Source organism: Mytilus californianus, unplaced genomic scaffold, assembly GCF_021869535.1.
Source record: "Mytilus californianus isolate M0D057914Y unplaced genomic scaffold, xbMytCali1.0.p SCAF_7, whole genome shotgun sequence".
In the NCBI taxonomy this organism is placed as follows: Eukaryota; Metazoa; Mollusca; class Bivalvia; order Mytilida; family Mytilidae; genus Mytilus; species Mytilus californianus.
This window is the reverse complement of record NW_026262723.1, coordinates 31,031,758-31,055,022: the sequence shown is the minus strand read 5'-3', so window position 1 is coordinate 31,055,022 and position 23,265 is coordinate 31,031,758. Positions and strand designations below refer to the sequence as shown.

The following is a 23,265-nucleotide window of genomic DNA, read 5'->3' as shown; positions in this document are numbered from 1 at the left end:
AGATTATGTCTATCATGAATAAAAGGAGATTTTTTGGGTTATACGCTAATGATTCAGTTACCCAACAATACATAACCGAACGGTATAGAGAGGACACCATACAGTCTTCAACAAATCCTAATTTCGTGAATATCTAAAACAAAATTAAAGGATTTTTGTTACTCGTCGGTGGTGCCCGCATCTAAACATTCGAAGGTCTTGAAAATGATTACGTTGAAGAGCAATGAAAACCAAACATTCAATAAAGTTGTGCATGGGAACAGAAAAACATTTTATTGATGGTAAATGTCTTTAAATGTAATAAAGATGAACGAGTACCTCAGATTTTCGAAGAACTTGATAAGTTGTCAATTACTTAAAGAGTTCCAAATTTAAATAAAGATCACTATTTAGAAGTAGAATTAGGTCGATACAATGTCTATTTTTATCATTTATATTTACGAATGAATAAAAAACGATTATGTTTTTGTTATATTTGCTTAATCCGTTGGGATTTTGTCTTTTATGCAATACAGTTTCGATGATAAGAAAAAGCTTAGTCGATCAAGTATTTAGTATAAGAAAACTTAATGTTATTCCAAGATACACGTTATATAAAGATAGCCTGTAATGCGTCGGTGTCTGTCATTTGTTACTGTATATTATGTTTGTTTTTTCGTTCGTTGTTTTGTACATAATCGGTCATCTCATTTGATTTGTTTTTTCATTTAATTTTGTCAGGGCCTTTCATAGCTTGCTATGCGGTATGGGTTTTGCTCACTGTTGAAGGCCGTACGGCAACCTATAGTTGCTGACATCTATGTCATTTGGATTCGGTGGATATTTGTCTCATTGGAAATCATACTGCATCTACTTATTATATATTAATATTTAATTTCTTAGGTCCTTTTTTTTTGTTATTCCAAAAAGAAACAATTTTTAAAGAAAATTACCATTGAAACAAATTAATAAATTATCCTCGTGATTTCTGTATTTATGCGTATTCTATAACGCTAATATCTTATATCAAATTTACTGTTAACGGTGTATTTTTTAGAGCCTTTTTTTCGCGAGTAAAAAATCAAGGTAATATGTAAAACTTTGATCTGTTCGTATATGAAAAAACAACATTAGAAAATGGCGAAATATTGTTAAACGCAAAAAAAACAACAAAAAAACGTATCCACGAAAATAAGATTTTGTTTTACAATATTCCAATAGTTGTGTTATGAATGTTTACTTTCATCGTTACTTTTCCTTCATACACAATAAAAATCACAGAACTGAACCATGTCGAACATGAACTAAACCATGACCTGACTGAACAAAATCATGACACTGAATTGTTAGCCATCTTAAATTATGTGCAAAAGAAGCTATTTTTCGGAAAAAATTACGGCTATTGTACATTATAACGAAATATGTGACAGGAATCAATTTTTTTTAATTGCTGATAAACGAGAAAGCCAATTTTTACATACGCAAACATTAATCTGTGTCAAATAAGTATATGATACAAATTTGAATAAACTAACATACTAGCTATAAATAAAAGATATTATCCCGTTTGAATTCCTGTTCAGAGATTCTGTTAGCCAAAATTCAGAAAATTTATATTGTGTCATTGTTTGTCATTAAAAACCCTGAACACAATCATGTCCAACGTAACCAAACTATGACAAAATCAATGTACTAAACGCCTCTTGATATGACGACGTTAACGTTACTATCCGTACAAAGAAAAAGACATGAAATTATTAGAATTAGATGACCGATACGATGTACCGGTGACTCATCTCATAACGAAATGTTTTTACGGTGTTAGATCTTTAGACACCACAATAATCGTTTTGTCTGTTAATTTACGGATTGTCTTTTATTTTCTATTGTGGTTTGTTTGACTGAATACAGATTAGCATATCGACTGTTGCATGCATTGCAGAAGATGTTTAGTATATCGGTGCATTATGCATCGCTCTGTTTGAATGTCATACTATTCCCTTAGTGTTTGCTTTTTGTCTTTATTTATTATAATATTTGGAATGGACCTGCGAGATTTCGGCATCGGAGACGTCTAAATGCGCCGGGTTTGACCGTCGAAAATATTTGTAGACAATTTTTCTTAGCTTTAGGATGGAAAAGAACTTTAATTTTCGTAAAGAACGATAGTTTCTAAATCAATTTTTTTCCTATTAGCAGTTTATATTGTTAAATTGAGGTTACGTTCCTTTTGTTTTTGTTATTCCCACTTTGTTCCGATTCATAAGTATATTTCTTTAATTGGACAACAAGATGAAGATTAATGTTTTTGCCTTAAACTGTTGTTTTCATTCACATTTCAGTGATACCTTTGAGTTAAGTCCATATACAAATATTAAGACTACAGTAATGTCATAATGAAATATCCATTCATTTAAAGAATTATTAATTATTTATTATCATATGCATTACATGCATTACATGTTATAACTGTTTGTAAGCCTAGCAGAATGTTGTAGCAATAACAACCTATTTTTAATCGCAGTGTATTTATGTGGAAATAAAACACTATTGGAACATTTTGAAAAATCAAAAAAATGTATACATTTATTATTATGTTTTGTTATATAATTTCATGAAATGTTTTATCTGGTTCCTGTATTTTTTTTCAATTATTGTTTCAGTGATAGCTACAAGTGAAGTCAATATCAATGGTAACATAACAGCAAAAGCATACAGTAATGGCATCAGTTTGAAATGTTCATTCACCCTAGAAAACGGGGATAATATAATTGCGATTGGATTAACAGCACAAAATGGTTCACCGGATAACTTTGATGCTATAGCAGGATTTAGTATCAATACTAAACTACAATTTACATCCTTCGGAATGGATTTATTTGGAAATGAAACAACCTTTATAAAATTTGAGAAGACTCAAAAAGCTTTTATGCTTTCGTTCAACAATCTAACATGTAGACACGAACGCCAATATAAATGTTTCCTGTATTATGTTGCATCAAGTTCTTTCTCACCAATGTTGATTAAGTCAGATACCATGTGGATTTCTGTAATAGGTAATTGTAGCAAAATAGGTGGTTGTGTTTAACTTTAAAACTTGGCACAATGTATCATTATTCTTATTATGTATTACTTTTGTTAACTTTCGCAATGTTGTTATGTACTGTTTTTTGGTACTTTGAAAATTGCTGGTGCCTTGATTTACATTCGTTGCAATGAAAGGTTTGGTTTGGTGGTTTCTCATGAAGGTAAATCACGAAAATAGCGTCGTATGCACGATCTTTATATAAAGTGATATTTTTATTCAATGATATATGTTCCATGTTTATATTCATATTTCTTTTAAAGTAAAACAAATTAAGTTTTGGTTTATTAAATACTTGAAAAGTAACAAACTTTTTCGAAATCATCATTGATTAAATTTGGTAACGCTTAACTGTTTCTGTTGTGTCTTTGTTCTCCTCTTATATTTGATGTGTTTCCCTCAGTTTTAGTTTGTAACCCAGATTTGTTTTTTCTCAATCGATTTATGAATTTCGAACAGCGGTATACTACTGTTGCCTTTATTTAACTTTTTGTCCCATTTTGTATATCAGCTCTCAAAGGGGCATTAGCTGTCAAATTTATGTTCACCGATTTGACTCAAATTCTTATATTTGATTTATAATATACTAAAACGTATATGCAAATTATAAAAAGTCTAAAATAATCAATAAGCAATGCATTGACTTGATAATATAAATCATGATTTTGTGTGTATTTTAGTCTAGACGACATCTTATGAACTATCGAGATGACCTCCGACGACTACCGACGGTCATATGACCCGATATAAACATAAATAGAAATAGAAAGCAACCATGTGCAAATGGATTTTGTAGGTCTGTTTGATTTCATACTATAGGTGAAGAAATTTATCAATCATCGTTTTAATCTACATAAGAATGACTTTTTGTGATTCAAATAATTCAATCCCATGGTTCACCTTTTTTTCACATTCAATGTTGACATTCTTTTACTTTTAATAGCTGAACACGCCTAATCCATGCGTAATATATCGCCAGCTTAGGGCTTAAATTGAGATTGACATGAATACGGATTCAAATGAAGTCGAATTATTCACTTGCAAGTCAATAATACATGAGCGATGTTGGAGAGCTTATTTTGACAAATTTGGGTCAAATTAACTGCTTATAAGGAAATATTATTTCAAATTTCGCTTTTATTATTACTTGAAACAAAACGAATCGTATTTTAAATTTGAAGACCCCTTTATTTCGAAATAGTCTTCTGCTGCTATAAAATTGGTAACGTTTTTGTTTTTGAACGATTGGACGAAGTTTGAAAGAATGTGCAAAATAATGTCATGAACAGTTTGAACTATATATTGATTAACAAAGAAAAATGTCAACAAAAGTATAGTGTTTCACCATGTTCATGTAAAAATAGTTTTCTTAAGAAAGTATTTGCTACGATAAATTCAAGAAAATAAACAAAAACAAAGTATATATCTGTGTTGTTTTTTTTCAAAAATTGAAAAACCTAAATTTGTATTCGATACAAGCAGCATGTTTGATTCAATCTTATAAAATAAACATAAAAGCCAACTGCATATATTATTGTGTTGTAAGACAATAATAAGATGCATGCGAACTTTGATTTGATCCCTTGTAAGAGATGGTTAGCGCAAGTGTTCTGCAGGATCAATTATTAAAACAGAAGAATATCAGTATTGTGAATTAAAAAAGGGATATACTAGTGTTTCTAAATGTATGACATGATTTCAAACAGATCTAAACATATCGTCATTATGCTATTACACTTACTTGTTAGTCTATTCATATTATTTCTGTGTTTAAATCGGTTCTTCGGAGGTCATCACGATGGTTAATTCAAATGTCTAGCCTTTGATTCCGCACAAAATGCTGATACTTTATTACAATTTCATGCATCATTTATTGTTTCATATGGAACATTTGTAATGTTGTTAAATACTTTAGTATATTATGAATCAAATTGTCCCTAACTATAATTTGTTTAATATACTGCTTTTCAAATCACCAACGTGTTTCTACCCCTACAAATGTATAGGTATAGGTGGTCTTATCCGTTTGTGTTTGGTAACACATTTTGTATATTTTGTTTAATTTTCTGTACTCTTTAAATTATATAATGAAATGGTCTTTGGACTTTTTTTTTATTTGAGCGTCAGTGATTAGTATCCGGTATACGAAACACGCATTTGCGTTACACAATTGTAAGCATGGTATCACTGGTGATATTCCTAAAAGAAACCCTGATTGGAAGACATGGTTGCGTAAGCAGTTTTATGTTAAAACCATCATTCAGATAAAAAGAAAATTAAGCGTCAAGAACGATAAATCAATTAATAGTCCATATATTCGTTTTATTGTAGTCCTTCCTTCAAAACCTGAAATACATTTGCCACTGAAAGTAAATGACTTCACAAGTGCAAAACGAAATACACGATCAGCAACACTGGCGCCAAAAACCGGTACTCATGAAAGGGATTTCATTGAAGGCGACAATATAACATTTATGTGTAAAGGAGATGTTGGGAGGCCCGAGGGAATATTTTTGTGGCAGAAAATTTTCTCCGGTGATGAAACATTTAGTTACTCAAACATATCAACTGACACAATACCCGAGTCTTGTTCCTATGACGGAAATAGCACCTTAACGATTCAGGTGACTAGTGATGACAATCAGGCAAGAATAAGATGTATTGTCAAATCTGAGTTACCAAATGGGACCAGGCATGTAGATTCAGAACCACTTCTGATTCACTGTAAATATAATTTGTGTTATGGCTTTGAAAAATCAATGATAAATCTATAGTAATCGTTTTAAGGATCATTGACTTATTCTTACGAGGAAGCTCCGAGCTTTTTAAGTAGGCTCCTCTCAGCATTTTACAATGTTTTATGTGAAAATAAGTATCATAATCCATTAGAATGTCAATCAAATATATAGCACTTCTATAACAAGGAAAGTAAAGCATTATAGAGGAATCTCAATTAACACATGTGTAAACATCTGGTCTATTGAAATACAGCTTCCATGAAATCTTACAAATCTATAAAATAGATTAGAAATTATAAGTACTGTGTAATGCTTGGAAAGAAATATCAAGTCACCACAAAAAGTAAATGTCGTTATAACATTTTCTTATTAATAATCATTCTTTTTTAATGCAAAAAACAAAAAATACTCACACAAATTTTATATTTGAATATTATGAATATAGCTTATATTTATACTATATAAAATGATTCATAAAAGTCATCAAAGACATAAACTATGGTAATTGATTTATAATCATTTGTTAAACTTTATCTACAATAGCAAACTTAGTTCTTTAATAGAAAATGATGGCCACTTTGGGAAAAGTTGTAATTCATAATTGGGAGTTTAGGTTGAAAGACCTTTCACAATATTAATATATACAAATGATATAATAGTTATAATACATTTTCAACAATTCTGAATATCTTTTTCTTGAATAACTTTTTTTATTTTGTTTTTATAATAAATAAACGGATTTAGTGGACTAAAAACTTTATAACAAACATTTATACTTTGAACTGGAATACCTTTTGTCTATGCAAATACAACTTCTTTTTTCTCAAAATACTTTATATATGATATCAACAGGAAAGTATTGAGAAGATTTTTTTTTATACTGTTTATGTTTCTAAAATTATACACATATTAAATAGAATTAATAAGAAATTATGAGCTTTATAATTGAGCTCCAATATAATTTCTTATTAATTTTTTTATTGACTTTCCTTTTTTTTCATAGCTACAAAATAACTTTGAAAAGTGCATTAAAAATAATTCAACTGCCCAGACTAACTACCATTGCCATGATTAATACCATACTTTTTCAATTCAAATTCTAGTTCTTCAATACACATTGATTTGTATAAAAATATCAACTTGCTTTTTAAACTATCTCTTTTAAGCTTAATCAAAATGCAGAAAGTCATAATTTCATTTGATACCCTGAAGTATAAAGGCAAGATTTCCATTTCATATGAACTTCCTTTTTTCTATTTATAAATGTGAACAGAAGAGCAAAATATCTTTAAAATGAGGAGTCATTTATAAAATCTATTCTTCTGTCTGCTTGAAATTTTCTAAATTTAGAATTTTGATGTATTACTCTAAAGCTTTACGTCAATTGAAAACCAGTTAAACACATACCGTTATTTTATACTATATATTAAAACTACGTTTAAAAATTCTTGTAATGATCTGTTTCCAGTAAGGAACAAGGCAATTTAGAAGTTTAAGTGTTTGAGGAGAACAGGCAATTTTCTAAAACAATAACTAGTTTAAATCTTATAGAAAAAAAAGCTGTTTATATATTTATATATTAAGGATCTGTTTTATATTTATAAAATGTTTTGATGAAGACTTTCTATATACAGTTGTTAACTGAGCTTCCTCTACATTGCTATACTTTCCTTTTGATAGGAAATGTTTAGATGTATTGAAAAGTGATTCAACAAAAAAAAAAAAAAATAGAGGATTGCTGAACTAAAATCCCTGAATTTTACTCTATTATATGAAAATAATACCACCAAAACATATTACATCCAGTTTCATGGGAAAAAGGGTTGATTTGTTTTTAAATATACCCTTTAATTTGACAGTTGTTGGAAATTAAAGGGTATATCTAATTGCAGAAAAGTTTTTCGGGTCGTTGATATGTATAGTGGGTGTTTCAAAGCAATATGATTTTTTTATTTGGTGTTTTTATAAAATATTCTGGACAGAATGTAAACAAGGAAAACAGGGGAGGGGGGATTTGTGATTGGTTAACTTTTGTTGATTTTTACTATCTTATATACATTGAACAGTAATGTTGTATTTTCACTGAAGTACTGTCAGGGTAAAACTTGACTCATGCCAAATAGTTATTTATATGAAACAAAGATAGATTCTGCACAATTTAAAAATAAATGTAAATTTCGACGTAATAGGGGAAAACAATGGTCGTATTACCCCTCAAAGCAGCTGCATTCTAATAATGAATTACAACTTTTCCTAATGTAGCCATAATTTTCTATAAAAGAACTAAGTTTGCTATTTTATAACAAAAAATATTACCCTTGTTCATTTAGGGGCATTACTTAAACAAGTAATTTTCAAAATTACCTATACAAGTTATGTTGAAAACGATGCTATTTTAAATAGTACTCCTATATCATGTGTAAGTAACTTTTGTTAATATTATTTGTAGAGGTGTCCATTCATACAGATTTTACTAGCTTTAACAAAATTCCACATACATCTGATTCTTTTTCCCATGAAATATAAAACTAATCTTCCTGTCACACTAATTGCCTTTCTGGTGCAAGGCTTCTGGGTCAAGGATTGTTCTCTTGGGACTATCAAAATATCATTTTCCCTGAAAATCTTAAAAGTAGACAGGTATAAATATATGGAACCCTGTGAATTAATTAAAACTTGATGTTATTTATAATTTGTAACCTTAAATAATTACATATTATGTTCCTTAAATAATTGCAAGTACTAAGTTTTTCAAAGATGTATAAAATAACTTATAAAAGTAATATTTTTGTCATAATTTTTTAAAGTAACCTTTTTTCCCTATACAAGTCTAAAATTTTATTAATTCTTAATTCTATTAAACAAAATGATATGAGAAAAAACAAAAAATACCAATATTAGTAACTAAAAAAAAATACTTGTAAAGTAAAACCCCTGACTGTTGTTTGTGTCTTGATGACTTGTATGTAGCATACTATATAGTATAAACTATATCTAAATTATATTACATTTATCTTCATTGTAGTTATAAAATTTCAGTTTTTTTTTGTATTATTCAAAAAGAATGATTATCAAAAATTATAAGAAAATATTTTAATGACATTTACTTTTTGTGGAGATTCATTCAAATTCTAAGCAGTACACAGTGCTGCTGAAGAATTTCTTATTTATTTTATAGTTTTGTATAATTATTCAAGCTGTATTTGAATAGACCAGATGTTTACACAGGTGTTAATTGAGCTTCCTCTATAATGCTTTACTTTCCTTGTTATAGAAGTGCTATAGATTTGATTGACATCTTAATGGATCATTATCATCATTGTCACATAAACTGCTTAATAAGCTCGGAGCATCCATCAAGCATGATCGGTTCTTCCTCGTAAGAATAAATCTATGATCCCTTAACGCTTTTGTGCCTTTATCATTTTACACGTGAACTTTTCAATATTTAATCTTTTAAAACATTTTTTAGTGAATACAAGCTATCAAAATAAATAGGAAGTTTATAAACTTGGAGTAGAAATATTTGCGAACGGGAAGATCAAATATATAATGTTATCAACTACATTGTTTTGCCCCGCTACTATAGTTCGCTTCGAACGCATTAAATTTATAACTTGTTATTGTCATTTTGTTTCTCAAAGGTAAAACCATCGAAAACATGATATATAATAACAAGCATTTTTTCGAATATATTTTAATTTGCAGTTAAAGTGAGGAGGCCATTTATAACATTGCTTCCAAACAAAACTGTCTTTCAGGAGGGGGATTCAGTTCAACTAAATTGCAAAGCCCACGGAAACCCAAATCCTTCGTATTCATGGACTTCAGGCAATAGCAGCGGAGACATATTCGTTGACAATGACACCCTAGTAATCATTAAAGCAAACATTTCTGATAGCGGTTTATATACATGTGACACCAGAAATTCCGTCTTTGGCACCGATTACTCAGAATCTATATCAACTTACATAAACATAGGTAAGAATAGATGAATATAAGTTGCTGAAATAGACATACTTAACCATAGTACAAAAATCCAAATTCAATGAAAAGAACAGACTGGACATAAATGTATTAATTGAGGGCACAGATAAAAATATTGCTCGCCTTTCCAAAACTCTATATATTAATAAAAAAAACTGATTTTTTAAGGTATACAAATACAGCATGGGCAAAGTCTAAATTACAATACATTGAATACTGAAAAGACATCTATGATGGTTTTTAATTATACATTAGAATACTGGCAAAAGTATGAAGTGTCTTAAAAGCAACTGATATCAATAATAATTGATATAAAATTATTGCTTCTCGCTTGCTTCTTTTACTGAATAGCATAATTTTACTATTGATTTTATGTAACCAACATTGGCAATTAGAAATAAAACTGATTGCTGATTATACGTCTGCATTATATCATTTAAAAAATAAATTAACAAAACATAACGAACTCCACCATTCTCCAACATGTGTTCAAGGCAAAGTCGTAAAGGGGAAGTCCATAAATCATAACAAAAACCAAACGCTCGACTGCTTACTCCTGAGCCTTATATATTTTATTAGGTATCTCCTTCAACTTGAAATATAAGTACGATTTTCTGTTGGTACTTGATAAATGTTATGTGTTCCATATGTCACTTGTAGACATTTGCTATGGTGTTTAGCTCATCTGACCCAAAGGATAAAGTGAGCTATTTTCATCACCTGGCGTTCGTTGCATACCTGTCAATCTATGAAAATAAAAATGCAGTTCATGACCTGCATTAAAGAAGGAAATATCAGGTCTTAACGCGTACGAACCTTTTTTTGAAAAAATTGAAGAATTTAGGGGACATTTTTTTTAATATTCTAAATCGAACAGTTTGCAAAACATGTTAACATGGTTAAGTATTAACCGAAAATAATTTACAACTTTAATTTCATTTTACATTACATGTATATGCCATTGAAGTATTAATGTATATTAGCAACTAGGGAACATTTTGTTTTATATTTTGAAAAATCGATCAGTTTACAAAACGTTTTACATGGTTAAGTATTAACTGAAAATAATTTACAACTTAAATTTTATTTTACATTGCATTTATAAGCCATTAATGTATATTACTATATTAATTAAAGGCATACCCCCTCTTCATCATTTATTCAATTCACAAGTCACAAGGTTCACACATGAAACAAAATGTTCAGCTGTATTCAATCATAGAAGTTAATATTTTGGAATATGATAAACATAAAGCATTTTAAGGAAGAAGAAATGAAAAAAATAATTTTCAAATATTAATTTTTTAATTGTCCTAAGGTAGAAAATAAAAGAAAGTAATATTTTGATATGTATTTGCATTCAATTTGCTATAGATTTAATCTTATAACAATGAAAAAAAAATTAAAGAGGTATATTGTGAAAGGTCACAAAAAAGGGGAAGTAACTCAATTATTTTGTTAAACATCTTTGAAATACACAAATTATTTATAAAATTAAGCTAAGGTAATTGGTGTAATTAACAAGGTGTCTGACACCAAAGCTGTCAAGTGAAGCCATGCACTTAATGAATCACTTAATTTGACAGTTAACACAGCTAGTTGAACTTCCTGTCCAGGAAGAATTACGCATTTGAAAGAATTTCAAAGGAAAGTTACTTATGAAATCAATCTAAAGGCTCAAGAATCCGGGTGAAAACGGGTAATTTTCCGAATTCCATGATAACTTAACGACCCAGCGGGTATTTTATAAACCCGGGTGGGTGAAATTTAAGGGTGACGCAGGATACGGGTCAGTTGATAGGTATGCCGTCGTCCTTTGAACGTCATCGTCAGTTTTCGTCGTCGTTGTTTAAATTTTACAAAAATCCTCTCCTCCAACATTAATTGGCCAATGCGAACCAAACTCGCCCTTTAAAGTCATAATGAAACATAGTTTAATCTAAAAGAAATGAATGTGAACTTTTTTTTCGAAAAAAATCCTTTATATTATCAAAATCTTCTTAAATGTACCGTTATTGAATTATTTACTCCCCAGACACTAATTCGCCGATATTTTCCCGTATGCAGTGACCTCAACTACGAGACCTCTCGTTATAACTTTGGCCACCGCACAGTGCAAGTGCGAGGGGAAAATCGTGATGAAAGAATGTAAACACACGTGTTCTTGAAGGTCAATAGAAATAACAGGTTCTTAAAGACCAAATTTAATACAACAACTCATGTAACAACTGTCAAGGAAAAGTTAAATGAACAAATGAGAACGCATGAAAATATAAAAACAAATGTCATTGCTCTTTCAATTCACTTATTCGTTGCGCTTTCCACGTGCTCTGTTTTTATTGTTTATCAATATCACGATCCCGTAAACTTCGGCAACAAACTCTAACGTTGATTACCTTGCGATCAACAACTACTGAATGAAATATTATTTGTCGATAATACGTTATAGATGTGTAATAAATGTACAAAAACGTGCATGCAAGACTTAGTTTAGTATATACATGTATGCATGCAATAATTTCGATAATATTAGAATTTCAAGAAAGGCGTTTCATATGACTTTAATGACGATTTGTGTCATTTTTTCAATGTTGCCTATTATCTTGAAATCTATAATAGATAGATAGAAACTTTGAGTAGCAGAAATGATCAGTGAGACAACATCTACAAATATGCTATATGAGTAAAATCTTCAGACGACTTCTTAAAGAATTTTGTTGCTCTTACATGATCATTGTGAATCATTGTTTGCGTTTGAGCCTATTATCTTAATAATCAATAATAACTAGTGGGAATTTAACTAGCACAAATAATCAGTAATACAAAATCAAAAATAAGCCAACATGACTGAACTTGTTAGACGACTCCTTATATGATTTATTCCCCTTAAACATGTTAAATGTCAAAATTCATCAATAGTTTGCGTTTTCCTCTTAATCTGGAAAACTTGAATTGATTGAGAGATAACTTAATGACAAAACATTATCACCACGAGAAGACCAACAAAGAAGTCAACATGACTGAAATCGTCATACGAATCTTTATAGCAATTATTGTCTAAAATGGCGATTTTTATACATTGTTTGCGTTATTTGCCTTTTATCTTAAAAATCCAAATGGATAGAGAGAAACAAAAACAGCAACAGAAATCTACAAGACCAGCTCTACAAATAAGTCAACTTGCCTTAAATCGGCTGACGACTCTGTAAAGGAGCACTAGTAGTTGCCTTTAAATGACCAGTTTAACCCTGTTGTTCCTAATTTTTCAATTTTCTAGAAAAGTAAAATATATACAGAAAAACCTTCAAAACAAAAATGATCAGCAAGACAGGATCTACAATTAGCTCAACTAATGTTAAAATTGTCAGTTAACTTCTTATAGTTGTAACTTACTGCCCTTTAATTTGATAATAATTTTACTCATTTTTGTGTTTTTTGGGAATTACTAAAGCAAATAGATATACACTGAAAGTGAAATATTCAGAAAAAACGATCAGCAATACAAGATCAACGAAAGAGAAATTTAAGTCGTGAATCATATAAAAGTCTACACTTTGAGTTGATGAGTGGCCATTTGTGAAGATGCACTTAGATCTAGATTAGTAAAACCAGTTCTTTGAGCCTTAGGTTGTTCAGCAGTAAAACCATTATCATATTTTGTATTTCATAATCATACAGAAAACTAAAAGCATAGAATCACACAAATTGATGTAATTATTGTATTTGTATTTTTCATTTTCTTTTACTAAGCTACCAAATCAACAACTCCTTCTCGTACTACAAGCAGGCCTTCAGGATCAGACAACAGAAAAGGTAACTTTAATGGAAACGTGTATGCATGGTTCACAGTTTTGTTTATAATTATAAAAAGACAGAAACATTATACCATGCCGAAAGACTTGTGTATTTGTCATATTCAAAGCCGTAACTGCTTTCTTCGGTTTTTCGTTTTATAGTTTAATATTTAAGAATTGAATAGTTTTTTATAATTTTATTGTGGTGTCAAAGCGTTTTTAATCTTATTAAACTATAAAAAGTAGTTCAATTCAATTCATAAAATATAATTTCATTTTAATGCCACAATCATAGAATGTACAGTTATATCAAGATTACCGTTTGTTATTTTTAATGCAGTATTTTAATTTTGTTAAGAATAGCACGTGCTGTCATAGCTGTTTTATTTTATACGGAAATCAAATACCATATTAGAGTGCCTCGCGATAGTTGTTAGCCAATCAAAATAATGGATTGGAATGAAACATGTGTGTAATGTAATTATTGATAAATATAATGTATAAGGATTTTTTTATACGCCCTTATCTTCTTAATAAACATACTATGCAACTGCAAAAATAATAGCACGGTAATTTGTGCAAAGGAATATTTACAGATTATACACTAGTAAAGGAGTTTTAGTCTGAAACGGTCATTTTGATATAACAGGATCTGGGATTATTAGTAGTAAGTTTACCTTCAAATGTGTTTTTATATTATTTGTGTTGCAGTCGCCATTGTGGTTGGTACAGTATGTGGATCAATAATATTGACTCTTTGTGTAATAATATTATCTGTTATACAGAACAAGTATAAGTAAGTAGTTCCTATGTTGTGGTCCGAAACGAAATGAAATTATTAGGTTTACACGGCGTTTAAAAATACCATTGAAAAAATATCTGATATTGTTTGATTTGTTCATTCAATGACGTTTTGCTTTGCAACGTGCATCTAGCTCGTTATAACATCAATAAATGAAATACGGAGTTAAGATATACTCAACAAGAATACCAGACCTACAATTTGTTACACCAGACGCGGGTTTCTATTGCGTAAAGCACATCAGCGGCATTCGAATCAAGACAGTCATTATTTCTACTTATTAGAATGGTGAATGTAAAGAGTGATGACTTCTTACCGTAAAGAAGATGGTATGATAAGGCCACTATTTGGCCCTTTGAATTCGAAAATCAAAAACAAATATATATCTACCAAATAACATTCTTCAGATATCCACGAGACATCGTTGGTTTCTTAGGTTTCAGGACTTCTTTATTTTTTTTTTATGTTTGCTTTGATCTTCTTGCATTACTGCAAAGACTTTTAAAATAGCTTTATTTTTAGAAATTGTCGTTAATATTTAGCGAAGGCTTTACCCAAGATATATTTTGCTTCATGCTGTATTTAACAATGATGTTAATTTGTATAAAATATCTTTTTGATTAAGGCCAAGTTGGTTCATATCTATTTTTACTCAAGAATTATTTGTAAAATGGCCACTTTGTCCAAATATTTCAGTTTCAACATGTTTACGACATCATAGTGACATTACATGTTACCTTTATGCACTAAAGTATCCATAGTATATCTACCTGTTTATTTATAGATAAAAATAGCGAACTGTTAAAGAGCTTGAATACTTTTCCTTTTTTTTTTTATTATATTCAGGCAACAAAAATGGCTCTTATCATGCCTACTTTATGGTATATATCTTGGTGTTAATATTTTGTTTTATTATTCAAAAACAAACTACATATGAATAAGTAAAGCTTGATTATTTTAGCATGCATGCTCAAGGAGAAAGTATTTTCAGAACAGAATAAAGTCTGCATTATTAAATATTCGTTTCATATACAAAATAAATAAACTTCTTTAATTGAATTGAAAATTTGTTTACTTCAAACGTCACGTAGGGAGTGTGGTAAATTACTACCCAAATTAGAATTAATCAACAATAAAAGTCCACGTAATAAAAAGAATAAATCGTGACCGAACAACACTAATAATTAACTTATGAACTACGCGCATTCGTGAAAATAGGTGTTGTTCTGTCACTGGTTGAATATTTTTCTTAACTTGAATTCATGGATTAGTCATTCTATGAAAATTATATTAGTAACATAAATATGTTTTTTATAACATTTACATGTCTTTTAATTAGAAATAGCAATGACAGATCAGCAGATTATGTCAACACGACACAGCAACAACAACTCCCGTTGTATGAAGGAGTCGGTCATACTTTAGATGTACACAACTATGAACAAATCGCTAGGACGGAACATTTGTACCATAATACCAATTTAAGTAATAATTAAACAAAAGGCACTTTGACAGTCGTTTGGTATAATTTTTCAAATAATAATGAGTAATTGCTCTGGAGGAATAAATGATACGTATCATCTGGCGCATGACTGAATATTGAAAAGTTCATATGTGTGTTATATGAGTGTTAACATTTTCTTGTGGCTCTTGCATGTGTGTGTTTGAGTTCCAAGGTGTTTTGAATTCTTCATTAATTATTTGTTTTAATTTTCGTGTATAATGTTTTTATAATAAAATTGAGCAAAAAATCGACCAACTGTTATCTTTGATATATAACATAGAACTGAGATGCTTGAGATGTTGAAAAATGTCTGTTAGTGGTAATGAAGAGTTCGGTAAAGACTTGTATCTCATAAATTCGTAAGATGTGGCGTAAGGACGTTTGGCAAAACCTATACTATTCAAAGCACAGTTTTCATTAAGAAATAGAAATTAAAATGTATAAACAACAACAACAAAACAACAGATAATAATGTACTACCTATACACCTGTCATCATTGTATAATTTTATTTTATATAAAGTATCACTTTTTGTCAATATATTCAATGAAGCATTGGTCAAGGGGGGCGATAATTAAGGGATAAAGGTTACTTGTATTTACTTATATTAAATGAATGGCGATTATCAAATCTAGAACTGTACCCTAACCTAAAGGGCACTATTATGGGTGTACGACAACCTTTGCCAATTCGTACTGAACAAACCTCTGTTAGTAGTGGATCATAACGAACTGTTTGATCTTAAAATGTTTATTCGTGTACCTTAGCTGGTAAAACTTTTAATTTGTAATATTTTAGAGATGAAACATTTACATTTTTGTATGTATTCATTAAATCTGTGATAAACGATAAAGTAATGTCAATGTATTTAGAGGAGAATGAACTAATTATTCTTACATATTACCGGAATTCACTCAAAGTCTTTGTGTGGTTTGCGACACTCAATGTTTATTTGTTTATCATTAAATAGATTTCCTGTTGACCAAGATGGTTCAGTCAGTCTATAAGTCCATCTTTGACCGCCGATTTTGTTCCTAAGACATGTGTACTATGAAATAGACCAAACATGTCCTCGATCGTTCTGCCAACGGTTGTCTGAGGTATAGAAATATTGTAATTCCAAGAATTCTCCCATCCTGCAGTAAAGCAATCGTTATTTTTAAACATTCTTTTTGCAATGTGGGATGCATTAATACGCATACGTGTCATAATATTTGGTTTCATACAGACTTAAGTAATCTAAGATGATTATAATTTGTTTGGAAGTCATGCATCGTAATACAAGAATTCAACTTTTTCCAGTAAAATGGGGAACATTTGGTGGGACAAGTGGCAAATCCAATATTTTACAGCTACTATTGAAAAGGAAAACAATGGTGTTATATTTGGGTACAAGTTACACAAACAGTAAATATCCCAGACATTTTCTTAGGAGTTCGAATCATGAAAAATTGGCACGAATCATTTGCATGCTTGATGTTAATCATAAAGTATTCAAAGTTGTCTATAAAACTATTTATGTTGTCATCATTTCTGTGTAGCTTTGTGATAATTGTTGTTTTTGCGTCTTATTTTCATTTTTTACCTCCGTGTTGTCTGTTTTTCTTCAAATTATTGATTATCTCTACCTTTATTTTATGATATAAATCTCTTTATTATCCGAATAAGTTACTAGTACCTATTCCTATGGTTTACCTTTCGACGAGAAAAAAGCTAATCAAAATCATGAAAATATATACTTTTAACTGTTGACTACCTTGCTTCCTTGCTTTTTTATTATGTTTTGACTTTGAAGAAATGATTTAGCATTGATTAATAAGTCAGGTCCCATCTGTTCAAATATTTAATTCATAATTAAACGTAAAAGGAGACTTTGTATGAAATTAAACTGTCAGTAACATTCTTTAAAAATAATATTTATCTAAACACAAATTGTCCCTTTCAATAATAATCTAAGATAAATTGCAGGAAATACACACAAAAACTGATCATTTGTATTAGTAGAAATCCTTCTAAGTCAGATGAACCGAGATCATTCGCGGATTTATCATGTGCTTGGATGTACAGTTACTCCAATTCCTTTTGAACATTTATAAAATTTCAATTTAATGTAATTTCCTCTCAATAAAACTGTTCTTATTTTTAAAGATCAGGAAGAGGATTGATTAGTCATTTCAAAATGTTAAGTACTAGAATAATTACTGTAATTACAATGGGTTTATGTGTACGACTCTATTTGTTGCATTAGTATTTCGTCCATCACATTAATTTTATTCCAAATTAAAGTTTTTAATTTGACTATGGGAGACAGTTACTCTTCTACATTTATTACAGTTACCTCTACGCTATATACACAAATACTATGGTTAATCAACACGGGCGTAGAATGGACACGTTTTTATGGGGTTTGAACACGTTTGGAGGGACACGATTCTTTGTGTAAAATATATGCTATAAATCTCAGTCGAGAAGTCATCAGAACATCCTAATATATATCACTATAGTTTATGCTGTTTTTTTTTTCAAAATTGTCTCGAGAATAGGAACCCTATTTTCATATCTTATTAGCATTTTGAGGACTGTTATTTGTGTTTTCATCTTTTTGCCATCGCGTTGTCTGCTTTTTCAAAATTATGGGTGTATCTTTCCCCTTTATGTCATGAATGTTCTCAGTACAAATTTGAATAACTTACTTATTTGCACCTGGGATCTGTCGGTGATAAAATAGACCATCAAAATCATGCAAATGCACTTTTAGCTGTTGACTGAACTGTTACTTTTTTTTTCTTGGTATGTTCAGTCTTTATAGAAACTATTTTCCATTAATCTTTATAAATAAAATATATCCATTTTCTTTAGATAAATTGAAAACAATACATTATAAATTTCATGCGTCCGACGCGCTTTTCTGGATTTACCTTCAATAGAAACGCTCAAAGCCGAATATTTCAAAGCCAATGATGTATAACGACCGAAACAACAGACGAGCCATATCTCATTAACAGTTCAATGAAAAAAAGAGACTGTTGCAAATTTTAAATGTTAGTGACGGTGTGTATAAAGAATACCTGAGTGTATGAATAGAAATCGTCTCTCTCAAACATTTATAAAAATACTTATGTGCTAAAATTAAGTGCAGAACATTGAAATATATTATTTGTAATTTATATAGCGTACTTTCCTCTGGGTCAAATGTACTGAGATAATTCGGGATTTCCTATAGTTGTGTACATATAGGCCGTTTCCTTTTATAAATTTGGTATTTTTCATTCAATTTAATTTCCGCGATATAAATCCGGTCTATTTTAATATTAACAGAAAGAGTGCTGGTTCGTCATTTTCAAATTTGAAGTATTAAAGTTATTACTACAATGTGTTTTATTGTAGTAGCCCGGAAGATTACGTCAATATTCAGAAAAATCGTTCAGTTTGTTGTACACGCATCAAAATTTGCATTAGAAATCCCATTAGGATACTTGTTTGATAAAACCCGTTAGCATCCTGATTTAGAAAAAAAACTTAATATAAAAGTAGTCTTAGTAGTTCCATTTTAATGGGTTTTTATTTCAAATAGTACCTTTGCTTTTACACATAACCCAAACACTATATAATATTTAATCATTTTAGACAGTTTCCATTATCATTTACCGATAGACACATCTTCCTCCGCTTCATTTGTTATTGTAAACATGTGAATTTGCAGATATTTTCTATATAACTGTTTTATTTGTCACAAACTTACTGTTCACAATTCATAAGGCAATACAATTTGAAATTGTATAAGTTCAAGATTTATTTCATTAAATTTTGCCAGGTAAACGTCATTAACAAACCAGCGTTTAGGTTAAGGTGACAAGAGGATAGAATGGTTATAGCAGTCTTTTGAAATTGTGAAGATAAATATTATAAGGATGTCATGTGTGACCCCATTGAAATCCAAATATCAAACTGATTGGAACAAATGTTGAAAGTGTCAGACAGATAAAAAAGGGGAATATCAGGGAATAGAGGTCAGTTATAAGTATGATAGACGATAGACAAAACAAGGTTAGAAGAACCAGCATTGAATGTCGTGTGTGTTTTTTCTGTGATAAGGAAAAACCAACATCTGAATTGCGACAAGCCATGACAAAAAAAGTTTAACTAAATGTGCTAAAAACCTTAATGATGGAAAGCTTCTGACTGTACTTAGTGAAGGAGATGTTGTTGCACAAGAGCTGAAGTATCACTATTCTTGTCTGAAAGCTCTGTACAACAGCGAGAAGGCTTACCAATTAACAATTGAAAATCAGAACGTCAGAGAACTGTCTAAAGAAAGGGAAGTATATCTACGTGAGTATTCAGAGTTAATCACCTAAATAGTGGAGACAAAAACAAGTAGTGATAATCCTGCTGTATTCTGTCTTGCAGATCTAGCCAGTCTCTACAAAATAAGAAATGAAAACACCTGATGTTAACTCCACCAGATTAAAGGAAAAATTGCTCGCAAAAATTCCTTGAAGCTCTTAAGAAGGGATGGGATTTTCTTCTATCTTTCAAAAAGGATATTTGGGCGGCCTTGTCACAAGGATCCAACTATTCAGAAGCTTTTATCCTTGCCAAAGCTGCCAAGATCTTGCGTGGATTCATGATTGACCCCAAGCCAGGATTTACTGGAACATTTCATGAAGGATGTGTTGAAAGTGCAATTCCCTCCACACTTCTTTCGTTTGTGTGCATGATTGAGCATGGTGCTAATATAAAGTCACAATTACGCTTTGGTGCATTCAAGACCGATCAAACAATGGCTCAACTTTTACAATATAATTGCTATGCTAAGTACAGAGAAAGGGCAGAAACTCACAGGCATTCAAAAGACCACGAAACCCTATTTGCTGTGTTTTTGGGCATGTCTGTCTATGCCAATACTAGAAAAAGACTCCTTGTTTAAATGCTTCATGAACATTGCCTTAGCATTCAATATGATCGGATGTTTGAAGTGTCAGCACAACTTGGAAATGCGTCAGTAAGTAAATACATGGATGAAAGAGTAGTTTGCCCGACAGACATGAGGAAAGGGTTGTTTGCCACAGCTACTATGGACAATATAGACCATAATCCTACTGCAACGACAGCAACAACTTCTTTTCATTGAACAATCATTTCACTCTTCCAGCATTCATCAGCTGACAATGCAGATGAATAGCGTGAGTCAATTCATATTAAAGGACACCGGCCACTTCCAACAATCATTTGTGAAAAAAACCGTAATGGAATAATAAAAATAGAGAAAAATGGACAAAAATAATAAAGAACAGAGAAAAATTTTCCAAAATAATAAAGAATAGAGAATAAGAAGGTGCTTAATATACAGAATAGAGAATAATGGGCAAAAAGTATACAGAATAGAGAACATTGGCCCAAAAAATTAAAGATTACAGAAATGAAGGACCCCATCCAGACCCTCGTGTAGTGTGACAAACTGGATTACATGCATCAATGGAACTATATTCATGTATGCCATTGGATGGGTCGAATTGGTGGATTCACCGTATGAACCTTTGTATTTATATATATATATATACATGTATTTTAGAGTAAAATTCATGTTCAGTCTCAAATCTGTATCCCGTAACACCCAAAGCTGTGGCCCTTTGTTTTGGATGATTCGGTCCTTTTTATAAAGAAGACTTTTATTAATATGAAGTAAATTGGGACTGGCACGTATAGAATGCAATACGGTTTAAACGCTCAACCCTAATCTGGGATCATTGTGTAATGACACAACAAAAAAACAAACTATACAAATCAATGGAAAGGGCTTGTCAGATCAGTACAAAGTTCAAAATTCAACTTGCAATAACAAAGAAAAGACAAAAGTCTATTTTACCGCTTTGTTTGGTGCTTCAAATTGCTTTACCTATTTGATAAACATCGATATCCCCCCTCTCGCAAAAAAGGGTTTATGACTAATGCCTTTATAAGTTTTAACGAGAGAAAAATAATTTAGATTTTCTAACTGTTTTCACTTTAAACTGTGTCCTTGATTAAAAGATGATATTATTATAAAACTTTAGCCGAAAACATTTACCTGTTTACTATTTTTAGGAAATTGTTTGAAAAAAAATATTAACTGTTTATAGTTTTAAAAACTATCTACTGGGAATGAACTATTTACTGGGACGAACATTTTCCTGTACTTTCTGTTTAATAAAACACTTATTTACTGGCTATTCGAACAATTGCAAGTTCCTTATCTCCCATCAACACCAACCATTTACCTCCCACTGAAAGAACAAAAATGTTCAAATGGATTGAGTTTTCATGTTGTTCTGGACAAAATATATTTTTCCCAATTATCATTTCTCCTAAATTTATAAGGATGTATGCTATACCTGTCATCCAGAAGTGAAATACAGGCCATAACTTAAGTTGAGTGAAAAACTGTTAGCTCATACATAACAGCCAATCTCTGAAAGTGGATATGCAGGACCTGACATTGCATTGACCTGCATTGAGGTAGAGAATACAATACCTGTTTGGACTTTTTTCTACTGCTTTTAAAGTATGCCAGTTACTTTAAAGGTAAGCTAAGTGTTAATACAAATAAATTCTGTACCAAAAATTATTTAAAATTGCATTTTATATATTATTTTTTAGATTAATCAGTGTTAATTGCATTTATGAATTATGTCACTAGTTATTATTTTTCTAGTAACAATAAAACCATGGCACGTACTTTTCCATTCACACTACTTTGAAATTTAATAAACTCCAAATAAAATAACTGTGGTCCTTTTAACAGGAGGATGGTAAACAAAAGCAAAAGTTGTTTATATCTATAATACATGTACTAAATGAGGATCGACAGAATTAAATAATTATCAACTTATAAAAACTTCTTCTGCATATGTGGGCCGTTATACACAACACACAGTAGATTTGTCCATAAAACCATACTATTGTGATAAGTTTAGTTTAAGGAAAATCACAATTCACTTAAGATGATGTCCATGCTATTTGGTATACATCTGCAATTGTACATTGTAGTACTGATTGATTGATTGACTGATTGGTTGGTGTTTATCGCCACTTTCAGCACTATTGTGATATTTCGTGGCGGTCTGTTTTTATTGGTGGAAGAAGCCGGAGTGCCCAGTGAAAACTACCGACCTTTGGTAGGAAAACTCACAATCATAATGAATTAAAATTGGAACCGAGCGCTCCTGCCACGTGCAGGATTCGACTGGTTAGTGACACAGTAGTCCGACTACATGTACTTACATCACTCGGTCACCAATGCCCTTTAGATAATACAGAATGATCATGCTAACTCTAAAAGTTAAATTAATTTTTTGTTTTCATTTTTAAATTACAATCTGACGTTTACTACATAG

General features: G+C 30.5%; 1 long non-coding RNA gene across 1 annotated transcript; it reads left to right on the top strand.

Annotated features, from left to right (window-relative positions):
• Nucleotides 1–5,399: 5,399 nt before the first annotated feature.
• Nucleotides 5,400–16,438, top strand: LOC127709860 (uncharacterized). Its single transcript, XR_007985837.1, has 5 exons — nt 5,400–5,788; nt 9,511–9,783; nt 13,540–13,602; nt 14,295–14,379; nt 15,725–16,438. It is a non-coding gene; the product is annotated as an uncharacterized LOC127709860 (long non-coding RNA).
• The last annotated feature ends 6,827 nt before the right edge of the window (nt 16,439–23,265 follow it).